General features: G+C 43.5%; 1 pseudogene; it reads right to left on the reverse strand.

Moving 5' to 3' along the window:
* Positions 1-877: 877 nt before the first annotated feature.
* On the reverse strand, positions 878-993 carry LOC127693159 (uncharacterized; annotated as a pseudogene).
* Positions 994-25349: the final 24356 nt, after the last annotated feature.

A 25349-nucleotide genomic window follows, 5' to 3' on the forward strand; every position in this document is an offset into this window, starting at 1 on the left:
AAAGCTACCATATCTGGATACTCTGAAAATAAACACACACACACACACACACACACACACACACACGTGTATATATATTCTGTGTGCATGAAATTGAACTCATGTTCTATGTTTGCAAGGCAAGAACTTTATCATTTGAGCCATATCCCCAGCCCTTCTTTTTTCTTTTAGTTTTAAGACAGTGCCTCACTATGTAGCTTGAATGAATTGAAACTCTATGTAGAACCAGGATGGCCTTTCCCTTTTAATTAATTATTAATTAACTAATAATTAATTTTGAGGTAGGGTCTCTTCTAGCTCAGGTTGGCATTGAACTAGCTACAAGACTGAAAATATCCTGAAAGTCCTAATCTTTCTGCTTCTGTGTCCTAAATGCTGGGATTACAGGTGTGTGCCACCAATGTGTGACTCATATCATCTTAAGAGATTATAAGAACACTGTGTTATCATTTAAATGTCCTTGTTTAGAAGAGCTCAATCCGTTCTTCGTTCTGCTTGGAGTCTCACTGTTCAGGCCATGCTCCCAGCTCCACATGTTGGAGAGTCTCCAGACTCTTCTGCTCTGTTGAAGTCCTTCTGAGTCAGCCCTCAGTCCATGATAGATTTCCCCATCATTTCCGTTCAGTGTTTGCTTTGGCACAAACATGTGATCCAGCTACTGGTTGTCATCAGGAAAGTGTTTGGATTGGTTTAATACTACGAGAACATTTGGAGCCCAAGCTAGTCAATTATTAGCAGGATAAATAAAACTTCAAGTGATGCTATGGGCCTGAATTACTTTAGTCTCCAGCTTGCTCCCCACTCTGGGAGCCCATCAGGGTCCACTTGGGTGGCCAGACTGGTGCTCATCACCAGTCTTGCCCACTGGTGATGAACTGGTGTTAGCCTACCAATCATTCAGATGGTCATAGGTTTGAACACAGAACATGGACATAGCCTCTCTCCTCTCTGGTGGAGACTAGAAGAGCCCTGCCTGGGACCATGGACACCAGGCAGGAGTGAGCAGCAAGTCTGAGACAACCACCAGACCAGGGCCATGGGCTCAGACAGAGAGCTAGCCTTAGATGACCACCAGTCTGGCACCATAATGCACTAGTGGGCCATAACACTCATGAGATGACCCCAGACACAGAGACACCAGCGCCACTAAGAGGAACAAGTAAGTGGTAGAGAAATAGAAGAGAAAGAATCAGAAGGATGTGTGCACAATAAGGAGGCAGAACTGAAGAGTTGAGGTAGTAAGAAACCTGATATGAGTAGCAAGCGAGGCCACCTGGGATCATGGTGGGGGTCCTGGCCTGTGCTGCCACTGGGGGCCACATCTGGGCCTGTGGCCGGCAGCAGCAGAGGTCTGTTACCACCAAAGGCCAGGTGGACATCTCTGGTCTGGACTGTGGCCTGGGGATATATTGATGTCTGAGGGCTGTGTAGAACTTGCCCCACCCCTCACCTGAGCATTGTGGGAGAGCTGACCATGTGGGCATGAGTACAGAAGCACTGCCCTTGCCCCTAGCCAGTTGCAATACTTGAGAGTGCTGCCCACTCATTATGAAAGTCACATGTGAGCTGCCCCAAGGATACAGACTTGGGAGAGCTGACTCGACCACTCATCTCCTGTAAGGTGGCATGGATGAAGGTGAGATACCTTCTTCCCCATCACCCCTCGCCATGACCTGTGGCAGGTGGGAGACCTGGCCCTGGCCCTCATCGGCTGCAGCACTTGGGAGAGCAGGCCCTGTGCCTCACCTGGGCAGCACAGTAGATCTGTCCCTGGATGTGGGGGCTGCTGGTGAGTCAGCCCCAAGGGGCCAGCCAGCTGCAGTTCTTTGTGTAGGGTTAAGGCCTCATGGGTTTTTCCTCATCTATTCGGGCCTGTTCATTGCTTTGATGCTTGGGAAGTCATGTTGCATAGACTTTATGGGTGTGGCACGAGACATTTTAATAGGAGGCACAATCTCACAGCAAGCTTGCTGATCCTCTGACTCTTACATTCTCTTCACCCCTCTTCTGCAATGGACAGTGAGTGTGGGAGAGCTGTCCCTCTCTCTTGTCTACTGTACAGTGATGCCACTGAGGGAGAGATTCCTCTTCCCTCCCCTTTTTCCCTTACCACTAGTGGTTGGGAGAGTTGGCTCTGATAGCATTATGAGAACAGGAGAGCTAGCCCTGCCCCTCACCTGCTGCAGCACTTGGGAAAACAGGTGCTGCACAGGAGCACAGGGGAACCAGCCCCAGGGGTGTGAGCATGAGAGAATTAGCCCCACAGCTTGTCTGCCAGGCAGCAGCAGGGGCAAGGGAGATATGTCCTTCCCCATATTCACCCCAGGCCACCCTATGGTGGCCCTATGGCAGGTGGGAGATCTGGCCCTGGGGACATGAGAGACGGAGACTGTCCCTGACCCTTACCTGCTGCAGCATTCAGGAGAGCAGGCCCTTCACCTTGCTTCTTACATGGCAGTCAGGGGAAGGACTTGTGTAAGGAGATACATCTGTTTTCATTGCACTTAGGAGGCTGAAGCAGGAAGATCCTGATTCTGAGTCCATCTCCATACACAAAAGACCTTGTCTGGGCTATACCCACAGGTAAGTGTGGTTCTTACCCCTCATGAAGGAAGCTTCTCTTTGTAACAGATGAAAACCACTGCAGATAATCATAGTCAATCGGGATGCTTAGCTATGGATCCCATCCCAATGGATCAGTTTACAAAATGCTCCCACAGCTAAGGCTCAGGGAACATTGCAGAAGAGGGGTGAAGAGAATGTAAGAGTCAGAGGATCAGCAAGCTTGCTGTGAGATTGGGCCTCCTATTAAAATGTCTCGTGCCACACCCATAAAGTCTATGCAACATGACTTCCCAAGCATCAAAGCAATGAACAGGCCCGAATGGATGAGGAAAAACCCATGAGGCCTTAACCCTACACAAAGAATTGCAGGCAATTGAGGAGAAGCTGAGAGTGGCAGAGGTGGCCCTCTCTACAGAAGACCATGCCTATTGGTTTTCCAGTGCCAAATGGTCAGCCCTGAAAATATACATATAAACAAAATTTTATAGACTCAATAGATTATATTTAGGTATATATATGTATACACATTGATATATGCATGAAATAACAATTAGTGGAAAGATGGCATGAATTTGAAGGAGAGTAGCAAGGGGGGCTAGGGGTACATAGGGAAGAGAGAAATATTGTTATTAAATATTAATCTGTAGTGGTTTGAAAAGGTTTGGTCCGCAGAGACTCATGTGTTTGAATATGCTTGACTCAGGGAGTAGCACTATTAGGAGGAGTAGCTTTGTTGGAGGAAATGTGTCACTGTAGGGGTGGGCTTTGAGACTCTTCTATCTACCTGGAAGACAGTCTTCTCCTGGTTGCCTTCAGAACAAGATGCAGAACTCTTAGTTTCTCCAGCACCATGTCTACCTGCACGCTGCCATGCTTCCCACCAAGATGATAATGGACTAAACCTCCGAACCTGTAAGCCAGCACCAATTAAATTATCCTTTATAGGAGTTGTCTTGGTCATGATGTCTCTTCATAGCAATGGAAACCCTATCTAAGACATAATCTTACAAGCTTTAAAAAAAAAAAGAAAACAGCCAGGCGGTGGTAACACACCTTTAATCCTAGCGCTTGGGGGGCAGAGGCAGGCAGATTTCTGAATTCGAGGCCAGCCTGGTCTATAGAGTGAGTTCCAGGACAGCCAGGGCTATACAGAGAAACCTTGTCTTGAAAAAAACAAAACAAAACAAAACTAATAAATAAATAAAAAATAAAAAGAAAATAAAAAAAAGAAAACAAAAACAAAATACTCAACCAGCCAGGTTGGTAGAATACACTTTTAATCCTGGCACTGGGAAGTACAGAGTTGAGGAGATATAACTTTAATTTTTTTCAAAATCTTATATTTAATGATGGTTCTTAAATGCTTTAACCTTCCCGTTAGCCTACCACCCACCAGAGGTAGTAGGAAAGGATATAGGGGAGGTGGACCTGTTTAGAAATATTTTTTGGAGCAACTCCTGTCTGTGTTGTCTGGAAATCAGCAGTTCAGTTCACAGGTCAGCAGCGGCAGCTTGATCCACTTGCAAACATGTCATGGATAGACCAGCAGTCCAGTTTGGAAGAGTCAGGATAGCAAACACCAATTAGCAGTGGTGACTCTACCTAGCAGAGACAGCCAGGCCCCAGCCTCAGCTCAAGTCAGCAGGAGGGACACATAGGGATGCCAGGAGAAGCTCTCTGCTGTGCCTCTCAGTGAAACTCAGTGAAGACTTGAGACCCACAAGCATTGCACAGCTAGCTCTATAAGCAAGCCTAGCTCGGCTCCCGACACTGTCTGTTGAGTCCTGTTTATATCCTCCAGACATCACGTGTCCTCCACAGGCCTTGCCTCAGCATGGTCTTGCCTCACCTGACATCACTCTGCCAATCAGCCAGAGTCTTTGGAAGTAGCAAGAAGCTGAGGCACACCACCAGAAGATTTTTGGTGTCTTTCTCTCTAAGAAGTCCCGACAAATGCAGCTCAACTCTGCAATGTAAGGCAGACCAATGCACGTGTTTGCAAAGAATCCTTCGTCACGTGTCCTTTCGCATCTTGTTTTAGCAGAGCATCCTTTCACTTTATGTCTGCTTCAGGAAATGTTTCTTCTGCCTTAGCCCTTTACCCGTGCCTACTTCAGGACACTCCTTCATGTGTTTTGGCTCAGCAAAACACCATCCAACCCAACTGACTGTCCAAAGAACCCTTAAGTTTCCACTTCAGACGAGGGCTGAAGCAGGCAGATCTCTGTGAGTTTGGGGCCAGACTGATCTTCCTTGGGAGTTCCACTTCAGCCAAGGTTACATAGCGAGACTCTGTCTCAAACAACAGTAACAAGTCTCCCCACGAAAGTGTATATTGTCTAATGTCTCCTCCTCATACTTCTTCCTAGAACCTAACCTCCTATCCAATCTTCACCATTAACACATGCCCTTCCTTTCTGTTTCACTTAAAAATTAAATCAAAGGCAACTTCTATTATCTCTTACCATAGTTCTACTCATTGGCCAATGCACATGTTCCCATTGACTCTGTTGTGCCCGGTTAGTGTTCACAAACTCCAGAAGACCACCAAGGAGCTGACTCCAATGCAATCACACTAGAGACTATTCAAGCTCAAGTTTGGGCCACATTGCCATCTCTGACACAGCAGTACAGGATAGTGAAGTCCTGAGCTCCTAGCTGGACAAAGTTTTATAGGAAATGGCAAGCAATTGAGGGGGTTTGTAGCCTGGCACACATCTGATGGGGGTGTGTATTATGGAATTTTGTTGCCTTTTAAAATACTTGGTTGGTGCTGGGAGATAAATCATAAACTTAATTTCTACTTTCCTCCTTTGGTGGTTGTTAGTAAGTGAAGTGCCAGGGGCAGGCTTGTAACCTGGAGGTGCACGTTTGTTGAAGAATAACCTGGAGAGTGGTACCAGACTCAGGTTTGTTGGGGAGTAACCTGGAGACTGGTGCTAGAGAGTTCAACTTTAGGTCAGGTTCTCTAAGATGGAGTGTGAACCCCAGATTTGGTTGAGATGCCAAATCTTTTAAGTTCAGACTCCATTTTAGAGAACCTGATCTAAGTTTGAACTCAGGTCAACTAACAGGCTGGTACCTAACATTAGCTTCCAAGTTGCCCCCCAACCAAACCCAAGTCTATCTCCAGTCTCTAGGCTAATCCCCATCAAGACCAGTGTCTCCAGGTTATTCTCCCAACAAACGTGCACCCCCAGTTACAAACCCACTCCCTGACTAACGACCGCCAATGGAGAGGGGAACAGAAATTAAGTTTATGATATGACTCCAAGCACCAGCCAATTATGTTAAAGGTCACAGTAATTTTCCAATTAGGTGCTTGCACACGTACTCCCTGCTTGCTGCTTACTATAAAGCCTTGCCCCATAGACATTTAGGGCTCCCCTACTACCAAAACCATCCTTCATGATGGTGGTGAATTGTGTGTGTGTGTGTGTGTGTGTGTGTGCATTTGTGTGTGTGTGGTGGGGACTGAGGTAGCTCTAACAGAATAAAGACTGCTGTGAGTTGAATCAGATTGACTCCTGTCTGTCTTTTGGGGGGACCACTAACATTTCCCTGGTACTACATGGTCTCTCAACTCCATTTTCCTTCTCTTTCTGTAGCCCAGGCTAGCACTGAAATCACCAAGCTTCAGTCTCCCATGTGCTAGGACTACAGATGTGACCCCCTGCACTGCTTTTCCCTTTGCCCTTGAGCTCAGTCCTATGGTGCCCCTCCCTGGAGCCCAGCAGAGCTGCTCATGTCTGGTTACCTCCGGTCTTGTGGCACTGGTTCTGGAGGTCAGTCCTCTTTTCCTTGTCCTAGCCCAGTGTTTAGTGCATCTGCTTCACCTTGGAACATGTTTTACTTGGATCTTTAGGACACTGTATTGCCCTCGTATTTTTCCTACCTCACTGGCTGCTATACTCAGTCTATTATCTCCTGTGAATGGATTATCATCTGTCAACAATTCCTAATTTATCTCTATCCAGTATCTTTCATCTTATCGATATCTGTCCTTTTATCCTCTCTACTTGGTTGTCTAGGAGATTTTCAAATTATATGCTCAGAGTTGCTCTTCTGGCCTCTGCTCTGTTTCCCTCATCTCATGCAGTACTGATACATCATTTTAGTTGCTCTGGTCTTGGACCTTTTTATTGTTTAACACTTTCTCCCTGCGATTGAATAGAACTTGATATTGGGGAGTTTGGGAGTCCCCTTGGGGGTGTTTCTTGGTGGCACTTTCAGGGTTTCCTCCGTGTCTCTTGCTGATCTACTTTCATTATTCCAGTACTGGCTTTTGCTACACCTTCTGTGGGTACTCAAGGCCTGAGCCTTCTGGATTATTTGTAGAAAAAAAAGAACATTGTTTCTATGAATGACTTGCCTAAATCCCTTTTCAAATGACCTTGCTTATCACAATTAAAACATCTGCCATTTTTTACTTCTTAAGACTTTTAGAAATTACTTCTCTTATCAGGTTATCATCATAAACGCGAGATCCAATATCAGCTGTATCTTTAATCCATTCCTCTATTGGAGCTGACTTTTGAAGTTCTAATCATCCTTCTTCATTCTGAATTAGCATTTTCAAAAGCCAACGATTCAATCAGTATTTTTCTGACTTCTGAATCTGATACTATTCTATTTACAGCTAAATTCAATCTTTGCAAAGAATCAGTGAAGGCTTCTCTTGGACCTTGTATAATTTTAATAAATGACTTAGACTTCTTTCCTGATTCTTCAACCTTGTCCCCAAGCTTTTAAATCTGCTAAATGACATTGCGCCAAGGTGTGATCATCAAATTCAAGTTTCCTTTGTAATTTAGTATATTGGCTTTCACATAGAAATCTTGGGAAATTTCAATGCTTCCACTTCTTTTTCATTGTTCCAAGCTTCTAGCTTTCTCTTTCCATCATGGTCACCATTGTTTCCAGCATCACCAAATCTTTCCAGTTGTGGGGGATAATTCTGAGTTGTCCATGAATTTAATGTTTGCTTCACATAGGATGAATGCACATCATAGGAAAGGACTGATTCCTTAAATCTCAAATCTAATATGTCTATAGGATTCCATTTAATTTCATTATAACCTTGAGGTCACTTACTGTCTGATGGGGTGTCTTGTGTAGTAACTGGATAAACCAAGGTTGATTTTCTAACAACCGTGGGCCACTCCCTTTCAGCTTCATGATGCATGGTAACCTCTGGTCTAAATTCCTCTGTCTGTATCTGACTATTTTTCTTTGGTCTTTCTAAGGCTTGTCTAAATTCCTCCATCTGTGTCTGAGTATTTTTCTTATTTTTGTTTAAAATTATCTCTAATTTTCCTTCTAAAGCCTGGGTGGCTCAGTCGGTAGAGAATGGGACTCCTAATCCCATCTGGGTTTAGGGCTCCCGTTGGGTGCCAAACTATTGTTTTTTAAAAAACAAAAATCCCAGCCAATTGATTTTATCAATGATGGCTCAAGGGCCAGACGCTGTGGTGAAAGTCTGCTCACTCAGAGAGCAGAGAAAGCACCCAGCTGACCTTCCCACTCCACTGACATCCCAGAAGGAAAGGTTTTCCTCCTCCATGTTGTCCTAAATGCCCTTTGTTCCTCGAAGATGCTCCTGTCTGTTTCCTCACCTTCACTCCCTGGGGGCTTCGTTGCTTGCTCCACCTCTTGACCTAGGTTTGTCTTTATTTAGCTTTTGGAAAAAAGGTATGTGCTAGGGCTGAACCACTCTACTGTGGAAAGCCATAATGGACCCTCACCAACAGCCTGGAGGGCTGGCAGGGTAACGGTCCCGAGATAAACAAAGAAGAGCCTCTCCCACGAACTGCGGGTTACAGGAAGTTCTGAGATAAACCGCTGGATATTCCAGTCTGTACAAACACCAGAAGTCTCCACTGGACGACCCTTATCTCTTCCTGCTGAAACTGCCAAGAACGCCTTTGCCCCTCCCTTCTTTGTTCTTGCCTTGAGGCAAGCTCCTCCTCTGAAAGCCTTAAAACCTGTGAACCCTGGTGCATTAAACGAGACCTCGACAATTGAACCCTGCCTGGTCTCCTTCTTTCTCTCCCCCCTTTTGACCCTCAGGTAGCACCTCTTTGGAACCCTGAATAACTGGACCTGCTGGACGGGTCACACTACAAAAATTTTTTCCAGTTCATAATCTTGGGGTTTACACTATGAATGAATATTGTGCAGCATGTAATGGTTTGAATAGGAAATCTCCTTTGTAGTCTTGCGCATTTGAGTATTTGGTCTCCAGTTGATGGCCCTGTTTGGTGAAGTTCATAAGGGATGGCCTTGTTGGAGAAGTAAGTCGATGAAGGCAGGATTGAGAGAGTATAAAGAATGGAGCTATTTCAGCTGACTCTATGCTGCCTGTGGTTTGAAGATATGAGCCCTCAGCTACCTGCTTCTATGCCTTCAATCCACCAACCTGGACTCTAACTCTCTGGCACTGTTAGCCCAAATAAACCCTTCCTTCTGTACATTGCACTGGTCATGGTATTTTATCACAGCAATAAAAAAGTAACTAAGACATTCTTTTTCTGCTTCATCCACCATGTCGGTTTATCCACTCTACTTTCAAAATATACTCTACCTGCAATACCAGCACATGAGAGACTGAGGCAAGAGAATTGCTGTGTATGTTTGAGATCAATCTGGACAACATACATAATGCATTCTAGCCTAGGCTACAAAATGAGACCCTATATCAGAAAAAAAAAGATAAACAACACCCATACACACTCCCACATGCAGGTACCCATTCACGTATACTGTAATCACTAGTGACTGGCTGACTCTATTTAACTGGTTACCACATTAGTTCAAGCTACTGTCATTTCTCATTTGGATTATTACGGTGGCCATCTGCGTACCTTGCTCTTGTCTTGGCCTTGACACAATCCAAGTCTGTTCTCAGTACAACAGCCAGAGCGATTTTGCTAAACCTATATCAGATCATGTGAGTCCTTCATTAAAGAAGTCCCATGGGCTTGGGCTTCCTCTTCAGTGGTGTATATTTGGTTTTCATTTATCCTTTCATCTTGTCTCCTTCAGGCACCTTCTCACTGGAACATACACACTACATACCAGGCCCACAAGGCTTTCTGATATTTCTAGATCATGAGTCTTGTTTTTGCCTCAGGGGGTTTATCCTTTACGGGCTGGTTGGACTGCTCTTTCCTTGAGAACCAGGTGTGGCTTGGCCTTGTGCCTACCTTAGGATCTTTACTTACAGTGCTCAGCCTTCCTCAGTATTCCAGTCTTTTCCCTTTTCTTCTTACCATTTTCTCTACTAATATGCTAGAGTGTACTTGTTTCTTGGTTTTTTTAATTTTTTCTCTCCTTCATCTCCAGTTCTACCTTTCTGTTCTTGAAATTGGAGCAACTACCTTGCATATCCTGCACAAGCATATCTCTACTACCATTTCCTACTTATTTTTGCATATAGGTGTGTGAGGGTGCATATGCACATATGTGTAAAAGCCAGCCTTTTTGGTTTTCCTTAAGAATGCTATGTTTTGAGACATGTCTCTCATTGGCTTGGTGTTCAACAATCTGGTTAAACTGGCTGGCCTGTGAGCCTCAGAGACCCTTCTTCTATCCAGTGCTAGGAAATAAAGTATGCTACAGGACTTGGAGAGATGATTCAAATGTTGGAAGACCCTTGCTTCTTTTTTTTTTATTTTATCTTTTAAATTTTCTATATTCTTTGTTTACATTCCGAATGCTTTCCACCCATTTCCCAATCACCCCCTCCCATTTCTCTGTCCTGGTACGCCCCTACAATGCTGGATCAAGTCTTTTCAGAACCAGGGCCCTCTTCTTCCTTCTTCTAGGGTATCATTTGATATGCTAATTGTGTCTTGAGAATTCAGATCTTTTGGGCTAATTAATATCCACTTATCAGTGACTGCATTCCATGTGTATTATTTTGTGATTGGGTTACCTCACTTAGGATGATATTTTCCAATTCCAACCATTTGCCTAAGAATTTAACGAATTCATTGTTTTTTAATTGCTGAGTAGTATTCCATTGTGTAAATATACCACATTTTTGTATCCATTCCTCCACTGAGGGACATCTGGGTTCTTTCCAGCTTCTGGCTATTATAAATAAGACTGCTATGAACATAGTGGAGCATGTGTCTTTATTGCATGCTGGGGAATCCTCTGGGTATATGCCTAGGAGAGGTATAGCAGGGTCCTTCGGAATTGTCATATCCAGTTTTCTGAGGTACCGAGAGACTGATTTCCAGAGTGGTTGTACCATCTTGCAATCCCACCAGCAATGGAGGAGTGTTCCTCTTTCTCTACATCCTCGCCAACACCTGCTGTCTCCTGAGTTTTTAACCTTAGCTATTCTGACTGGTGTAAGGTGAAATCTCAGGGTTGTTTTTATTTGCATTTCCCTAATGATTAATGATGTTGAACATTTCTTAAGGTGCTTCTTAGCCATCCGAAGTTCTTCAGGTGAAAATTCTTTGTTTAGCTCTCTACCACATTTGTTAATAGGGTTATTTGGTTCTCTGGGGTCTAACTTCTTGAGTTCTTTGTATATATTGGATATTAGCCCTCTGTTGGATTTAGGGTTGGTGAAGATCCTTTCCCAATTTGTTGGTTGCTGTTTTGTTCTTTTGACGGTGTCCTTTGCCTTACATAAACTTTGTAATTTTATGAGGTCCCATTTGTCAATTCTTGATCTTAGAGCATAAGCTATTGGTGTTCTGTTCAGGAACTTTTCCCCTGTGCCCATGTCCTCAAGGGTCTTGCCCAGTTTCTTTTCTATTAGTTTCAGTGTGTCAGGTTTTATGTGGAGGACCTTGATCCACTTGGAGTTGAGCTTAGTACAAGGAGATAAGAATGGATCAATTCGAATTCTTCTGCATGCTGACCTCCAATTGAACCAGCACCATTTGTTGAAGAGGCTATCTGTTTTCCACTGGATGGTTATAGCTCCTTTATCAAAGATCAAGTGACCATATTTCTAAGGGTTCATTTCCAGACCTTCAATTCTATTCCATTGATCTACTTGCCGGTCACTGTACCAATACCATGCAGTTTTTAACACAATTGCTGTGTAGTACTGCTTGAGATCGAGGATACTGATTCCCCCAGAAGTTCTTTTACTGTTGAGAATAGTTTTAGCTATCTTGGGTTTTTTGTTATTCTGGATGAATTTGAGAATTGCTCTTTTTAAGTCTATGAAGAATTGAGTTGGGATTTTGATGGGGATTGCATTGAATCTGTAGATTTGGCAAGATGACCTGTTTTACTATATTAACCATGCCAATCCAAGAGCAAAAAAATTTTTTCCATCTTCTGAGGTCTTCTTTGATTTCTTTCTTCAAAGACTTGAAGTTTCTGTCATATAGATCTTTCACTTGTTTGGTTAGAGTCACACCAAGATACTTTATATTGTTTGTGGCTATTGTGAAGGGTGTCATTTCCCTAATTTCTTTCTCAGCCTGTTTATACTCGAGAACCTTGCTTTTAATGCCAGCACCCACTAAGCAACTCACAACCATTTCTAATTCTAGTTCTAGAGGATAGGGTTTTGCCTTTGGCCTCCATGGCCACTGCACACACCATGGTGCATGGATATATATACATACATGCAGGCAAAACACCCATACACATAAAAAATAATGAAATAAAAAAAGCTTTCAAAAGTGTATGACACGCCAAGCGGTGGTAGTGCACACCTTTAATCCCAGCACTTAGGAGGCAGAGGCAGGCAAATTTCTGAGTTCCAGGCCAGCCTGGTCTAGAAAGTAAGTTCCAGGACAGCCAGGGTTACACAGAGAAACCCTGTCTCGAAACAACCAAAAAAAAAAAAGTGTATGACACACACCGTGGGCATAGGGTGTTGAAAGAACTGAGTTTTCCTGAAAGCCTCCTTCTTGAGGACTAGCTCTCACAGTATCCAAAGGTGCTGTGCAAACTTCTAAGAGAGAGAGAGAGAGAGAGAGAGAGAGAGAGAGAGAGAGAGAGAGAGAGAGAGAGAGAGAGAGAGAGAAGAGAGAGAGAATAGTCCTACCCAGCTATAAAACCAACAAACTACAACAATGACTGGACTGAGACCAGCAAGATGCCCCCAATAGTACAACAGTGTTACTTTTATCTTGCAGGTAACCAACAGCTATTTAATTGAACTTAAGACCCTCAAAGTAGCAGGGGTGGGAGTGTTGGGAGGATTTCATACTTGGTACTGTAAACCTAGCCAACTTCCCTCTGAGTAGATGTCATAGAACCCAGAGGAGAAACCTACAGTTCTAAACCAATGCAATTTTTGACTCTTTGCTAAACACTTATCCTTATATCCACAGACAAGTGCAGTTCTTACTACCCCAACCCCCATCAAAGAAACTTCTTTTTACAACGTGTGGAGACTACTATAGAGATCCACAACTAGTCAAAGTACAAAATATAACTGTTGGGTAAAGTGGAAACTTAAGGGCTCTTTGGAAAGCCGATTGTGTTGGATGGTGTTTTGCTGGCAAACACATGAGGGACTGTTTTCCTGAAGTGGACACAGGTGAAAGACTAAGGCAGACTCATGAAGGAACATTTAGCTAAAGCAGACACTGAGAAAGGATGTTCTGCTAAAGCAAACACGTGAAAGGACATGTGATGAAGGATTCTTCACTAACACCACACATGTATTGGTCTGCCTTACATTGTGTATTTGAGCTGCATTTGTCAGAACTCCATAGACAGAAAGACACCAAAAAAACTTCTGGTGGTGTGCTGCAGCTTCTTGCTGCTTCCGAGGACTCTGGCTGATTGGCAGAGTGATGTAAGCTGAGACAGATGCACTTGCTAAGGCAAGACCCGTGGAGGACACATGATGTTTGGAGGGAGTATAAACAGGACTTGATGGACAGTGATGGAAACAGAGCTCGGCTTGCTTATAGAGCTCGCTGTGCAATGCTTGTGGGTCTTGAGTCTTTGCTGATCTTTACTTCGTTGAGAGAGGCACAGAGGAGAACTTCTGGCATCCCTCCAAGTCCCTTCTGCTGACTTGGGCTGAGGCTGAGGCTGAGGCTGAGGCTGGGGCTGGGGCTGGGGCTGAGGCCTGGCTGTCTCTGCTAGGTAATGACACTACTGCTAATTCATGTTTGCTATCCTGAACCTATTGAACTGGACTGCTGCTGTATTCATGAAGTGTTTGCAAGTAGATCGAGCTGCCACTGCTGACCTATGAACTGAACTGCCAATTTCCAGGCAACACAGGTGGGACTTGCCCCAAAGAACCTTTCTAAATAGGCCCACTTCCTCTGTATCCTTTCTTTCCTACTACCTCTGGTGGGTGGTGGACTAAAGGGGAAGTTAAAGTGTTTAGGAACCATCATTAAAAATAGGTTTTGGAAAAAAATTAAAGTTATAATTAGGTGTCTAGCCCCAGATAATGTATCACAGAGCCTACACCTAAGGCTCAGGGAACATAGAAGGAGAGGGAATGGGAAGATTCTAACAGCAGAAAGATTAAGATGCCTGCTGCACGATGCTGTCCTCTAGACATGACTGGCAAGCTGTATCTGTGAAATCTCAACAAGATGGCTGCCTAAACAAGACCTGCATATGGATAACAACAGTTGACATGACATGCAATGTGGTTGCAGGACATTTTGAAAAGTTCCACCTTTAGATAATGAACTATAGGTAATCAAAGGCTAGAGAGAGAGAGAGAGAGAGAGAGAGAGAGAGAGAGAGAGAGAGAGAGAGAGAGAATCAGTTCCTGCCCCCTGGGACAAGCCCACAGTAGATTATTCAATCCCAAATGGTCAGCCCTAAACACATGCACATATGAACAATACTAAATGGACTCAGTATGTTGTGTGGCATGTGTATGTATGTATGTATGTATGTATGTATGTATGTATGCATATAAGTAGAATGGATCACGGATTTGACAGCAAGGGGGGCATGGAAGGAGTTGGACTTGGGGAGAATAAGAGGTAGAAATGTAAATTAGTACTTATGGATGAATAAAATTCTCAGAAAAATATAAATAAATAAAAAGTGTGCCATCATTCTCAGCTTGACATGTGTGTGTGTGTGTGCGCGCGCGCGCGTGCGCGCGCGCACACACACACACACACACACACACACACACACACACGCGTGCATGCACACACAAAATCAGCTCACAAAGTAACTTGCTTCCACGTGGGATTTTCATTTTGGTTGATCATCCCTCCCCTCCCCTCTCCTCTTTCTGCTTCTCCTTTCTCTACTGTTCCCTTTCATCCCCATGATCCCTAAGTCCACTTCTATTCCATTGTACTCCATTCTCTCCACCCCCCCATTTCCCTAACACACCCAGATTTCAAATCAAGTTGGAGATTGAACTTGGATTCTCATGTTTGCAAAGCAATCAATTTACACCGAGTTGGTTGTCTCCCTAGCCCAGCTTTTGCTATGAAACCTAGGCTGGTCTTGAACTTGTAGTCCTCTTCCTCCTGCCTCTGCCTTCTAAATTCTGGGATTATAGGCATGCATCTTTACTGCCTCCCCCCTTTAGATAGGCTCTCATTTAGCCAAAGAAGACCTTGAATTTCTAATCCCTTGCCTCCATCACCCAAATGCCAGAATTACAGAGAAGTAATATTATGCCTGGTTTATGCAGAGGTGAGGATCCAATTCAGGGATTTGTCCCTGACGGGTAAAAATACTCTACCAACTGAGATATAGCCCCAATACGTCTATTGCCTTACTTCAGATTTCTATTGCAGCGATAAGCACCATGGTCAAACTTAGAGTGGATTTTATTATTTGCCTTACACTTCAGGTCATAGTTCATCATTGAAAGAAATCAGGACAGAAACTTGAACAGGGCAGGAGCCCGGAGGCAGGAGCTGATGCAGAGGTCACACAGGGGTGCTGCCTAGGTTTGCTCCCCATGGCTTGCTCAGTCTGATTTATTATAGAATCCAGGACCCAGGGGTGAGAAGAGCTGAGAGTTCTACATCTTCATCTGAAGGTTGCTAGCAGAATACTGACTTCCAGGCAGCTAGGATAAGAGTCTTAAAGCCCCCACCACAGTGACACGCCTACTCCCACAAGGCCACACCTAGTCCAACAGGGCCATACTTTCTAATAATACCACTCCTGGGCCAAGCATATACCACATTCTACTCCCTGGTGCCCATAGGTTTGTTCAAACATATGAGTCTATACATTTAGCCTAACTTCAAAATTCTCCATAGTCTCTCAACAATGTTAAAAATTCCAAAGTTCATGGGCTCTTCTGAGATTTATCTAATCACTTAACTGTAATCCCCAAAACAAGACAGGAAACCAACTGGGCAAACTGCAAACTCTGCATGTCCATGTCTTCAGATCTCCAATTCCTTTTTCATCTTTGTTGATTGCAACAACTTCTTTCTCTTGGGTTGTTAGCAGCTTTCCTCAGCAGATAGCCCATGGCTCTGGCATCTCGAACATCCTGGTGTCTCCAAGGCAACTTTAATGTTACAGCTTCTTGTTTCCGTGTCTGGGATCCACACATGATCTTCTGGGCTCCTCCAAAGGGCTGGTGTCACTTCTCCAGCTCTGCACTCTGTAGCATTCTAAGCTCAGATTGATCCTCTTCACTGCTGCTACTGTTCTTGGTGGTCATCTCATGGTACTGGCATCTTCAATACACTGGGGTCTTCTGCCTCTCATAGGCTTTCTTCATAGTGCCTAGCCTCAACTCCTTTGCATGACCCCTTCAGCCCTGGGCCATCAACTGTAACTGAGGCAGCACCTTCACCAATGGCCTTCCATTACCTCTCACAATGCCAAGCCTCAGCTGCTCTTCAGGACTCGTTCATGCCTTCAAAACCAGTTCTACCTGGGTGACTCTTACACATTACCATGTACAGCCGCAACAGGAGTGCAACCTTGACTGTCTCTGGAGCTCTTTTTTTGTGCTCTCAGAAAACACTTCCCAGAAGATTTCACTTCAGTGATGCTGGTCTCTTCTAAATCACCACTAATTTCTTAGCTCCAGCTAACCAGCATCAATTGTCCCAGTAGTCCCTTCTATTTTTCACTCTAAAGCTAGAGCCACATGGCTGAAGCAGTGGAGTTCCGCTGCTTGCTGGGGCTGGAACATGGTCCCCTTGTTCTATTACATTATCACCAGCTTTCTGTTTTCCAACTCCTTCATTGCCTAAGCTTGGCTGTCCTGGCTTTGAACTCAGAAAGCTGCATGCCTGTCTCTTAAACACTGGGATTAAAGGTGTGGTCCACCAAGCCTGGATTTAAGTTTTTCCTCACCTAGAATTTGCTCTGCTCTAGGCTGGCCTTGAACTCAGAGATTTGCTTGTCTTTGCCTCTTGGGATTAAAGGCTTTTACTGTCATGCTTGAACCTAAATTTAGCTGGGTGGGATCTTGCCCCAAGATCACTACTCCCTTAATCCAATTTAATATTCTTGAATACAGGATTTAGCTCCATTTCACTTCCTGGTGCTCTTTTAAAATTCAAACCATATATTTTATATTTTTTCTTTCTCAGCTTGCTATGCTTGTTTAAAATGCTCTTTATCAGATTTAACCAGAGAACAAAGTCTCTGTTGGGTTTTTTTTTGAGATATCCTTTGTCGATGCAATTAATATAAATCTCTTTAGCCTCAGGCAGTCTCTTTAGACAAAGGAAAAAAGCAGCCATGTTTTTTTACCAAAACATCACAAAAACAGTCTCTCCACCACTTATTAAAGTTTTCCACTGAAACCTCTTGGGCCAGCAGGCCTACACAATTCAAATGACCCTCAGCACCACGGTCTTCAGAATGCCCATTAAGCCCCACTTAAAATGTTCCATTGCTTTCCAAATTCAAAGTCCCCAAATTCACATTATTCCAAACAAAAGCTTGGTCAGGCCTATCACAGCAATATGCCAACCCCTGGTACCAACTTAAATCTTAGGATTTTATTGCTGTCAATAGATACCATGATCTAGGCAACTCTTATAAGGACAACATTTAATTGAGGCTGACTTACAGGTTCAGAGGTTCAGTCCATTATCATCAGAATAGGAGTATGGCAGCATCTAGCAGGCATGGTACAAGAAGAGCTGAGAGTTCTACATCTTCATCTAAAGGCTGCTACGAGAAGATTTACTTCCAGGCAACTAGGGTGAGGGTCTTAAAGCCCATACCCATAGTGACACACCTACTCCAACAAAGCTAGACCTTCTCCACCAGGGCCACACCCTCTAATAGTGCCACTTCTTGGGCTGATACAAACCATCACACAAATATATATATGGAAGATGGAACAGAGCCCCCAAAAGACTCAATTTATTTCTTTTCTCTGGAAGTTTAGACAAAAGTTCTTTATAAAATTACCTCATATATAAAATGTTACACACAAGAGGAGTAACAGAAGTCTATTAAGTTCAAAGTAGTGTTTTATTCTATAAGCTCATTATAAGTTCAAAGCAACAGTTTCACATGGCCTTGCTTTATCATAGTGCACACCTATGGCTTCATCCTTGGGCCTGACCTAGAATGAGTGTTCTTCCTTGATCACAAATTTGTTCCAACCCTGATTTCTTATCCTAGTGCAATTTTATGTGACACATAAAAGTTACAGAGCTGTATTTGTAGCTTTGTTCTATAGAGGGTTTGAAATTACTTGTATAAATTCAGGAATTCTATAAAATCATTTTCAGGAATTATGAAATCATCAACTTGTCTACACAGCTTTACCCTATGAAAGCACATCTTCATTTTGATTCTGCAGAAAATCTGCCCAAAAGGGTTGGCTAATGCCCAGGAATCATTAGGCTATGCAATAGTGACAGGAAAGTCATGTCAGCAGCAAGAAGCAGTCCTGGAATGAAATCTCTGGTGATCTTGCATCTCAGAGTTTACCCATCACAGGCCATGCAAAACAGTGGGCCACCTCCAGAAAACCCATCCCTACGCATACGTCTTATATAGATGGCTTCTGACAAAGGATCTAGTGTAGACATCCTGGCCAGCTGTCTTCAATTATTGAACTAATAGGAATGACATGAATTTTGCCTGATTCTGGAAAATTGGTTTAGTTGAGTGGATGAACATTAAATACAGGTAAAATTTAACTTCCTAGAAGCAACATTGCAATATTTCTTAAAAATAGACAAGGATTTCTTGTTGGGAGAGTGATTTCTTTCTAGAAGTTTTTAAGGAAGACTGGTGTCCTTATTTTAGAAGGAAGTGCAACTCTGAAAAATTTACAAGGAAATCTATTGCATTCAAAAGATAATTTTTAGAAGAGTTCAGTAATACTGTCATGCTGGCTTCTTGGAACTGAACACTGTGACTTCAAGCTTCCTCGTGTCTCCAGACTAAGGCAAGGGACTCAAGTTCTCACACTTCATCTCCTGTAACGCTTGAGAATAGAGAATCAGGAGGTAAGAAAGCAGACCTTAAATGTTAGCAATAACTGTCCTTTCTTCTTATTCTTTCCTTTTAAAACTTATGCTTGGTTAATATGCATTAATTAATACTCATTAATTAAATAAATAATTAGTTAATGAGTCCCTTGTCCCTTTGCTTCTCTGTTTTCATTTTAATTACTTTTATCCTTTTCTTTCACTCTCTCACCTAATTGCTGGTACCAAATTCAGGTTTCATGATTGGTGAGTTTTGGTAGGGATGCTGTGAGGACTCAGGCCAGGCAAGTTTTTAAATGGCTCTAAGGATCTTCCTGCTCTCCTACCCCAAGATTGGCCACCCTCACTTTCAAATGGATCCTTCTTCCTTTTCAAGTCTTGCCTCTGGTAATTAGAAAGCCACAATCCCTTCCTGGGCTTTCAAAGACCTTTTGGGAGACTCCACAGGAATGAACCAGGAAAACAAGCATAATCTTCTTTGTGTTGGGTGCTCTGCTTGGGGTGTGACTCTCGGGGTGTGACTCTATAGCGACGCTGGGGTCACTAAGGAAGCACAGAGCTGAGTCATGCTGTGAGAGCCGCTGCTGTTGGGAGATAATTGAGCAATGGAGTGTGGCTTGTTGGAATCCAGTTGCAATCTAAGGTAAAAAATATGCCAGATTTCAAATGATTAATATAAAAAAATAGCTGAAAGAAACCCACAAATAACATTTTGAACATAAATGAAAAACATGGACCAGTAGCAGAGTGCCTGCCTTATACACGTGAGGCCCCAGCAATTCTCCAGCACTGCTAGGGATTCTTTTTTTCTTGTTTTTCTCTGTACTTACGTTTTGTTGTTGTTGTTATTGTTGTTATTTTATAAGTATGGGTGTTTTGTCTGCATGTTTATCTGTGAACCACAGGTATGCCTGATGCCCTCAGAGGCCAGAAGAGGTTGTCACCCAGAATGGAAGTTACAGGTAGTTGTGAGCTGCCATGTGGGTGCTGGGAATTGAACCTGGGTCCTCTGGAAAAGCAGCCAGTTTTCTTAACTGCTGAGGTATCTCTATGGCCTTTACTTTTTAAAATGTATGTATGATAAATTTTAAATTGGGGCATTGCTTACACTTTTGCCTTATCCTGTCCTAAGGAACAATACTGCTCAAAAAACAAAACAAAACAAAACAAAACCTTGTTATTTAATGCATGGTCTCTGTACCAGCAGCTACAGTAACATTCCCTGGGGGCTTGTGAGAAATGAGAGTCCAGCAACCTGGGTTGTAGTTCAAAGTCAACTTGTGCTTTAGCAAGGCCTAACACACACACACACACACAAATTTGAACATGTATATATGTGTGTATAACATGTATGTGCAGAGGCCAGAGGCCCTCACTGGGTGACTTCTCTCACTCTTGTCTTAGGTAAGGTTACTGTGAAGAGACTCCATGACCACAACAGCTCTTGCAAAGGAAAACATTTAATTGGGGGCTGGCTTAAAATTCAGAGGTTAAGTCCATCATCATAGCAGGAAGCATGACAGCATGGAGGCAGACTTGGTGCTTGAGGTCCTCCTGGCAGGAGAGAAGAGAGAGAGAGAGAGAGAGAGAGAGAGAGAGAGAGAGAGAGAGAGAGAGAGAGAGAGAGAGAGAGAGAGAAGTCAGAGTCTGGGCTTTACTTGAACATTTGAAACTTTAATTCCAGCTGGGCGGTGGTGGCACACGCCTGTGATCTCAGCACTCTGGGAGGCAGAGTGAGGTGGATTCCTGAGTTTCGAGGCCAGCCTGGTGGTCTACAGAGTGAATTCCAGGACAGCCAGGGCTATACAGAGAAACCCTGTCTCGAAAAAACCAAAATCCAAAAAAAAAAAAACAACAAAAAAACAAAAAGCAAAAAAAAAACAAAAAACAAAAAACAAAACAACAACAACAACAAAAAAAATAAAACCAAAAAAAAAAAAAAAGAAACCTCAATTCCTACCCCCCCCAGTGACATACTTCCTCCAACAAGGCCACACCTCCCAACATTGCAATTCCCTATTTGTTTATTTTATGTACATGAGTACACTGTAGTTGTCTTCAGACATACTAGAAGAGGGCATCAGATCCCATTACAGATGGTTGTGAGCCACCATATGGTTGCTGGGAATTGAACTCAGGACCTCTGGAAGAGCAGTCAGTGCTCTTAATCGCTGAACCATCTCTCCAGCCCCTCCCCATCATATTTTTTGGGATGGGACCTTAAGCTGAACCTGGAGTTTCCTGCTTGAACCTGGAGGTTCTGCTGAACTTAGAGTGTTTGGCCAGAGAGCCTCAAAATTCCTGTTGCTGTTTCTGTCTTCCCAGCACTGGAATTAACAGCAATGCATTGCTGTGTGTGGATTTTTACATGGGCATTAGGGATTTGAGCTAGGTCTTCCTGCTTCATGGCAACACTTCACTGACTGAGGCAACTCCTTAGCCTCCGGATTTGCATTTTAACTAGCTGCCTAGAGTGGCAATGCAGAAGCACCTTTGAGGTGTATCTTAGCTTTCTGTAGGGCTAGAGGCTCTGTCTGCTGACAGGACTGCGTTTGAATATGGTCACTGCATGTGTGTGCCACACAATGTGTAAAGTATTAGCAAAATGTCATTGCCGCAACTGTTTGCCCTCTCCTTGGACCACTTGCTTGACGTCCAGAAGAGCATTGGTGTCTAATAACATTTTACACCTTGGGTTGGGAGGTGGGAGAGGAGGGTGTGTAGTGGGAGATGGAGAAGTGTCTGGAAAAGACAAAGGCCCTGTTTGTGCACTGCAGTTAATGGTTAACAGTGTGTGGACAAAGGAGCCGTTGAGACTGTGGACTTTATGTCTCCCTTTCTCAACAATTATTATTGTTCATGGCTTAATCATCTTCGTGTATAAGAGGATTTGACCCAATAGAGGAAGATCTGGGCTTTTCATTTGGAACATGTTTTTCCCCCTTCTCTGGCTAAGTAGATTAAGACTCCTGAAACCACAGTAGGCTATCCCACCTGTAAAGTATGGATCATGCTTTGAAGACAGTAATAAGTAAACAACTCCAGTAGAATCTTTATCAGCTTCATTTACCTATATTTTGCATGGCATAAAATTTGTCCATTTTAAGTATTTAAGTAGAACTTTTGAAAAATTAAGTTGAAAAGTAATGATTCTTTCTCAGTCGTCCTGTGTGACTAGAGAGCTTGGAGCTGGTGGTGCTTGACTGTTTTTGATTATGGTGTGATTTAGCCATAAAGTGAAATGCTACTTCTCACTGTGCTTTCAGAGAACAGTGGCCCCGAGAATTTTTTGGTTAATGTGAAGTCACTACATATTCTGTGTCTTCCTGTAGAGTAGGATGTAGTCATGGATTAGTTATGTTACATAAAGATGAGTTTGATAATTCTACAAGTCATTTCAAATAACTCCTTGTATATCATCATGTGCTTAACACGAGTAACACATTTTAAAAGTAAATGACTATTCTCTGATAGATATCTTTCCATATTTTTGAAAAAAATTACCAGATCTGAAAAGAACTAGTATCTTGCTATAAGTAGAAATGGTAATTTTGTAAGGAAAATAGACATACATGTAGTAAAAATAAAGAAGAAATAAGAAATAAATGACAGAATTAAATAATAAGCATAAAGTATCAGTCCCACACTCCCACACTTGGACATGCCAGAAAGCATTCCAAATCAAAATGGAAGTGCTTAACATTGCATCTTCTGTGCCTGATTTCTTCCTAATTGAGAAGTTCACACCCAGTGGATACAAGTACTCTATTTATACATATACTTGCATTTTTTATTAGATAGAAATGTCTTTTTCTCACTTTTGTCATTCTTTAGGAAATTGTTTTTGTGCTGGGCAGTGGTGGCACACACCTTTAATCCCAGCACTTGGTGAGCAGAGGCAGGCCGATTTCTGAGTTCGAGGACAGCCTGGTCTACAGAGTGAGTTCCAGGACAGCCAGGGCTACACAGAGAAACCCTGTCTCGAAAAAAAACCAAAAACCAAAAACCAAACAAACAAAAAAAAACAAACAAACAAAAAAGAAATTGTTTTTATTTGTGTGTTCATGTGTGTGTCCCTGTAGGCTTACACATGCCATGATTATGTGGGTCAGAGGACAACTTTGTGGAGTCAGTTTTCTCTGGGCACCTTGTGGGTTGGGAATCAAACTTTGGTTGTTAGCCTGAGTGTAGGCACAACCCACTGAGCATCTCACCTGGCCCTCTCACTGTTTCCCTTCTTTTTTCTTTTTGAGGAAGAGTTTTGCCATGTAGCTGGCCTGGAACTCATTATGTAGACCAGGCTTGTCACATAGAGATCTGTCTGCTGGGATAACAGGTGTGCAGAGCCACCTGGCCTGGCCTTCTAGTCTGTCTGTCTGTCTGTCTGTATTTCTCTGTCTGTCTGTCTCTGTCTCTCTCTGTTTTCAAGACAGAGTTTCTCTATGTTGCCCTGGATCTCCTGGAACTTGCTATGAAGATCAGGCTGGCTTTGAACTCAGGGATCTGCTGTCTCTGCCTCCCACATACTGGGAGTGTAAGTCACCACCATCCGACCTTTTATATTCTTTAACAACCACTGGGAAGAGGGAGAGAGGGAAGGGGAGAATGAATAAAGGAATATTGGCATTGCAGAGATGGCACTGATAAAAGTTCACCCCTGCCCTTCTCTCCAGCCTGTGGATGACAGAAGCGCTGAGAATGTTACTACTCCCTTATCCTGCAAAAGAAACAGGTTCACAGTCCAGCACATACTGCCTGTCAGGTGTGCAAACAAATGAACCACACAGGTGTTTGGAAAGACGGTTGATTGAACCTTTGACCCAAGCAAGCAATGTGAAAGAAAAAAGAAAACAAAACCTCATTCACCCAAGACAGCGAGATGCAAAAATACCCAGACATCATAAGGGGACATTTGTAATCTTGTCCATGGGGGGGAGGCTCAGGAACAGGGAGGGCTCACCGGACTGCAGGACCTTGTTTTCATGTGTCTAGAGACACATTCCTTCTCACCCTTTCTGCTCCCAAACTGCTGTGAATAAAAGAGTGTTGCTTTTACAGTCTCTGGCTGCAGCTGATTGACAGAAAGGAGAACCCCCAGACAGGACACTGAAGAGTCCTAAGATTCCCTTCACAAATGTAAAGAGCAATTCAAATTACCACCTCTCTTACTTCCCCTAAATCAAGCCTAGTGAGCCCCTTACTGCCTGTTGCCTACTGGTCTGAGCTATAGAGGTAGATTTACACTGTAGCTTTTGTGAGCCATTCCCCCTCACCCATCTGGGCATCATTTCCAGGGAAATGGTAAGGGTATGTATGTACACTTATTGTAAAGTTGATAAGGCACATTCATGCACAATAAAGGGGATCCTGCTGTGCTGTTAGCTTTAATGGCTTTGTATCATACATGTTAAATCAGTTGCCTTTCTATTGATTATTGAAAAAGAAAACACGTTTGCAATTTTAAAAAAGCATGACTTAAAAATATGTGGACAGAAAGAAATGTAGTCGGATGGTTGCTATATCTAGAGTCATCTTTGTGTCTCCCTTTCTCTCAGCACACCTTCATTTTCTCCTTCCTAACCAGCCCCTACCCTTTCCTCCGTAGTGTGAACCCAACTGGTCACAGACCTCTATGCATACGTGTACACACATGCACAAGCATGCACACGCAGACTGGATACAGGCGTGTATTTGCCATCTCAGCTGCAGAATGGCACACAGGTATGTGAGGGGAGATCTAAGATGCCATCCACAGTTGAGGTTCTCTCTAAGGTGGGGGGGGGGGAGGCAGGCAGAAACGGTGTGAACACCATTTCCTCTGCAACTGTTCACCTGTGGCGCCTCTCAGGACAAAGCTTGACTTCTGAACTCTCTAATATGCCTGGAGGGAGTTTCAATTATAGATAGGAAAAAAAAAAAAAACTTTTGGCTGGCAGGAAGAACTGGGGATGAGTTCCTTCTCACTTTTGCTGTCTTTGGGTTTTTAAGACTGGGTCTCACTCTGTAGCCTAGCCCAACCTGTGACCTAGGGTAGCCTTGACATTGGGGGTAATCTCTTGTGTCAACCTCTGTAGCCACCTGTGGCTAAGGGAACCAGGGTCTCCTGGAACGAAGTTGGGGATGAAATAGGACAGGCTTGTGAGAGAAATAAAAAGCTGAGACAAAAGGTTTTCTGATCAACAAGGCTCGAAGTTTAATGAGGGGGGGCTCCAAATATAAAAGCGCGCGGGGGGGGAGGGGGGGCGGGGAACCCCTTCCCCCAAAGGCCGGAAACTGTCGCAAAACCCGTTCAGTTGCTCAGCGGGTGTTGGCTCCACTGCTTGCTGGGTTGCCTGCTTAATTCAAGAAATTGTAGATCTGGAATAACAATGGACTTGACCTTGGTGGGGGAGCGCTCTACCCTAGGTGGTGGAGATTGTGGCT

This window comes from Apodemus sylvaticus, chromosome 9 (assembly GCF_947179515.1).
Source record: "Apodemus sylvaticus chromosome 9, mApoSyl1.1, whole genome shotgun sequence".
NCBI classification, from domain to species: domain Eukaryota; kingdom Metazoa; phylum Chordata; class Mammalia; order Rodentia; family Muridae; genus Apodemus; species Apodemus sylvaticus.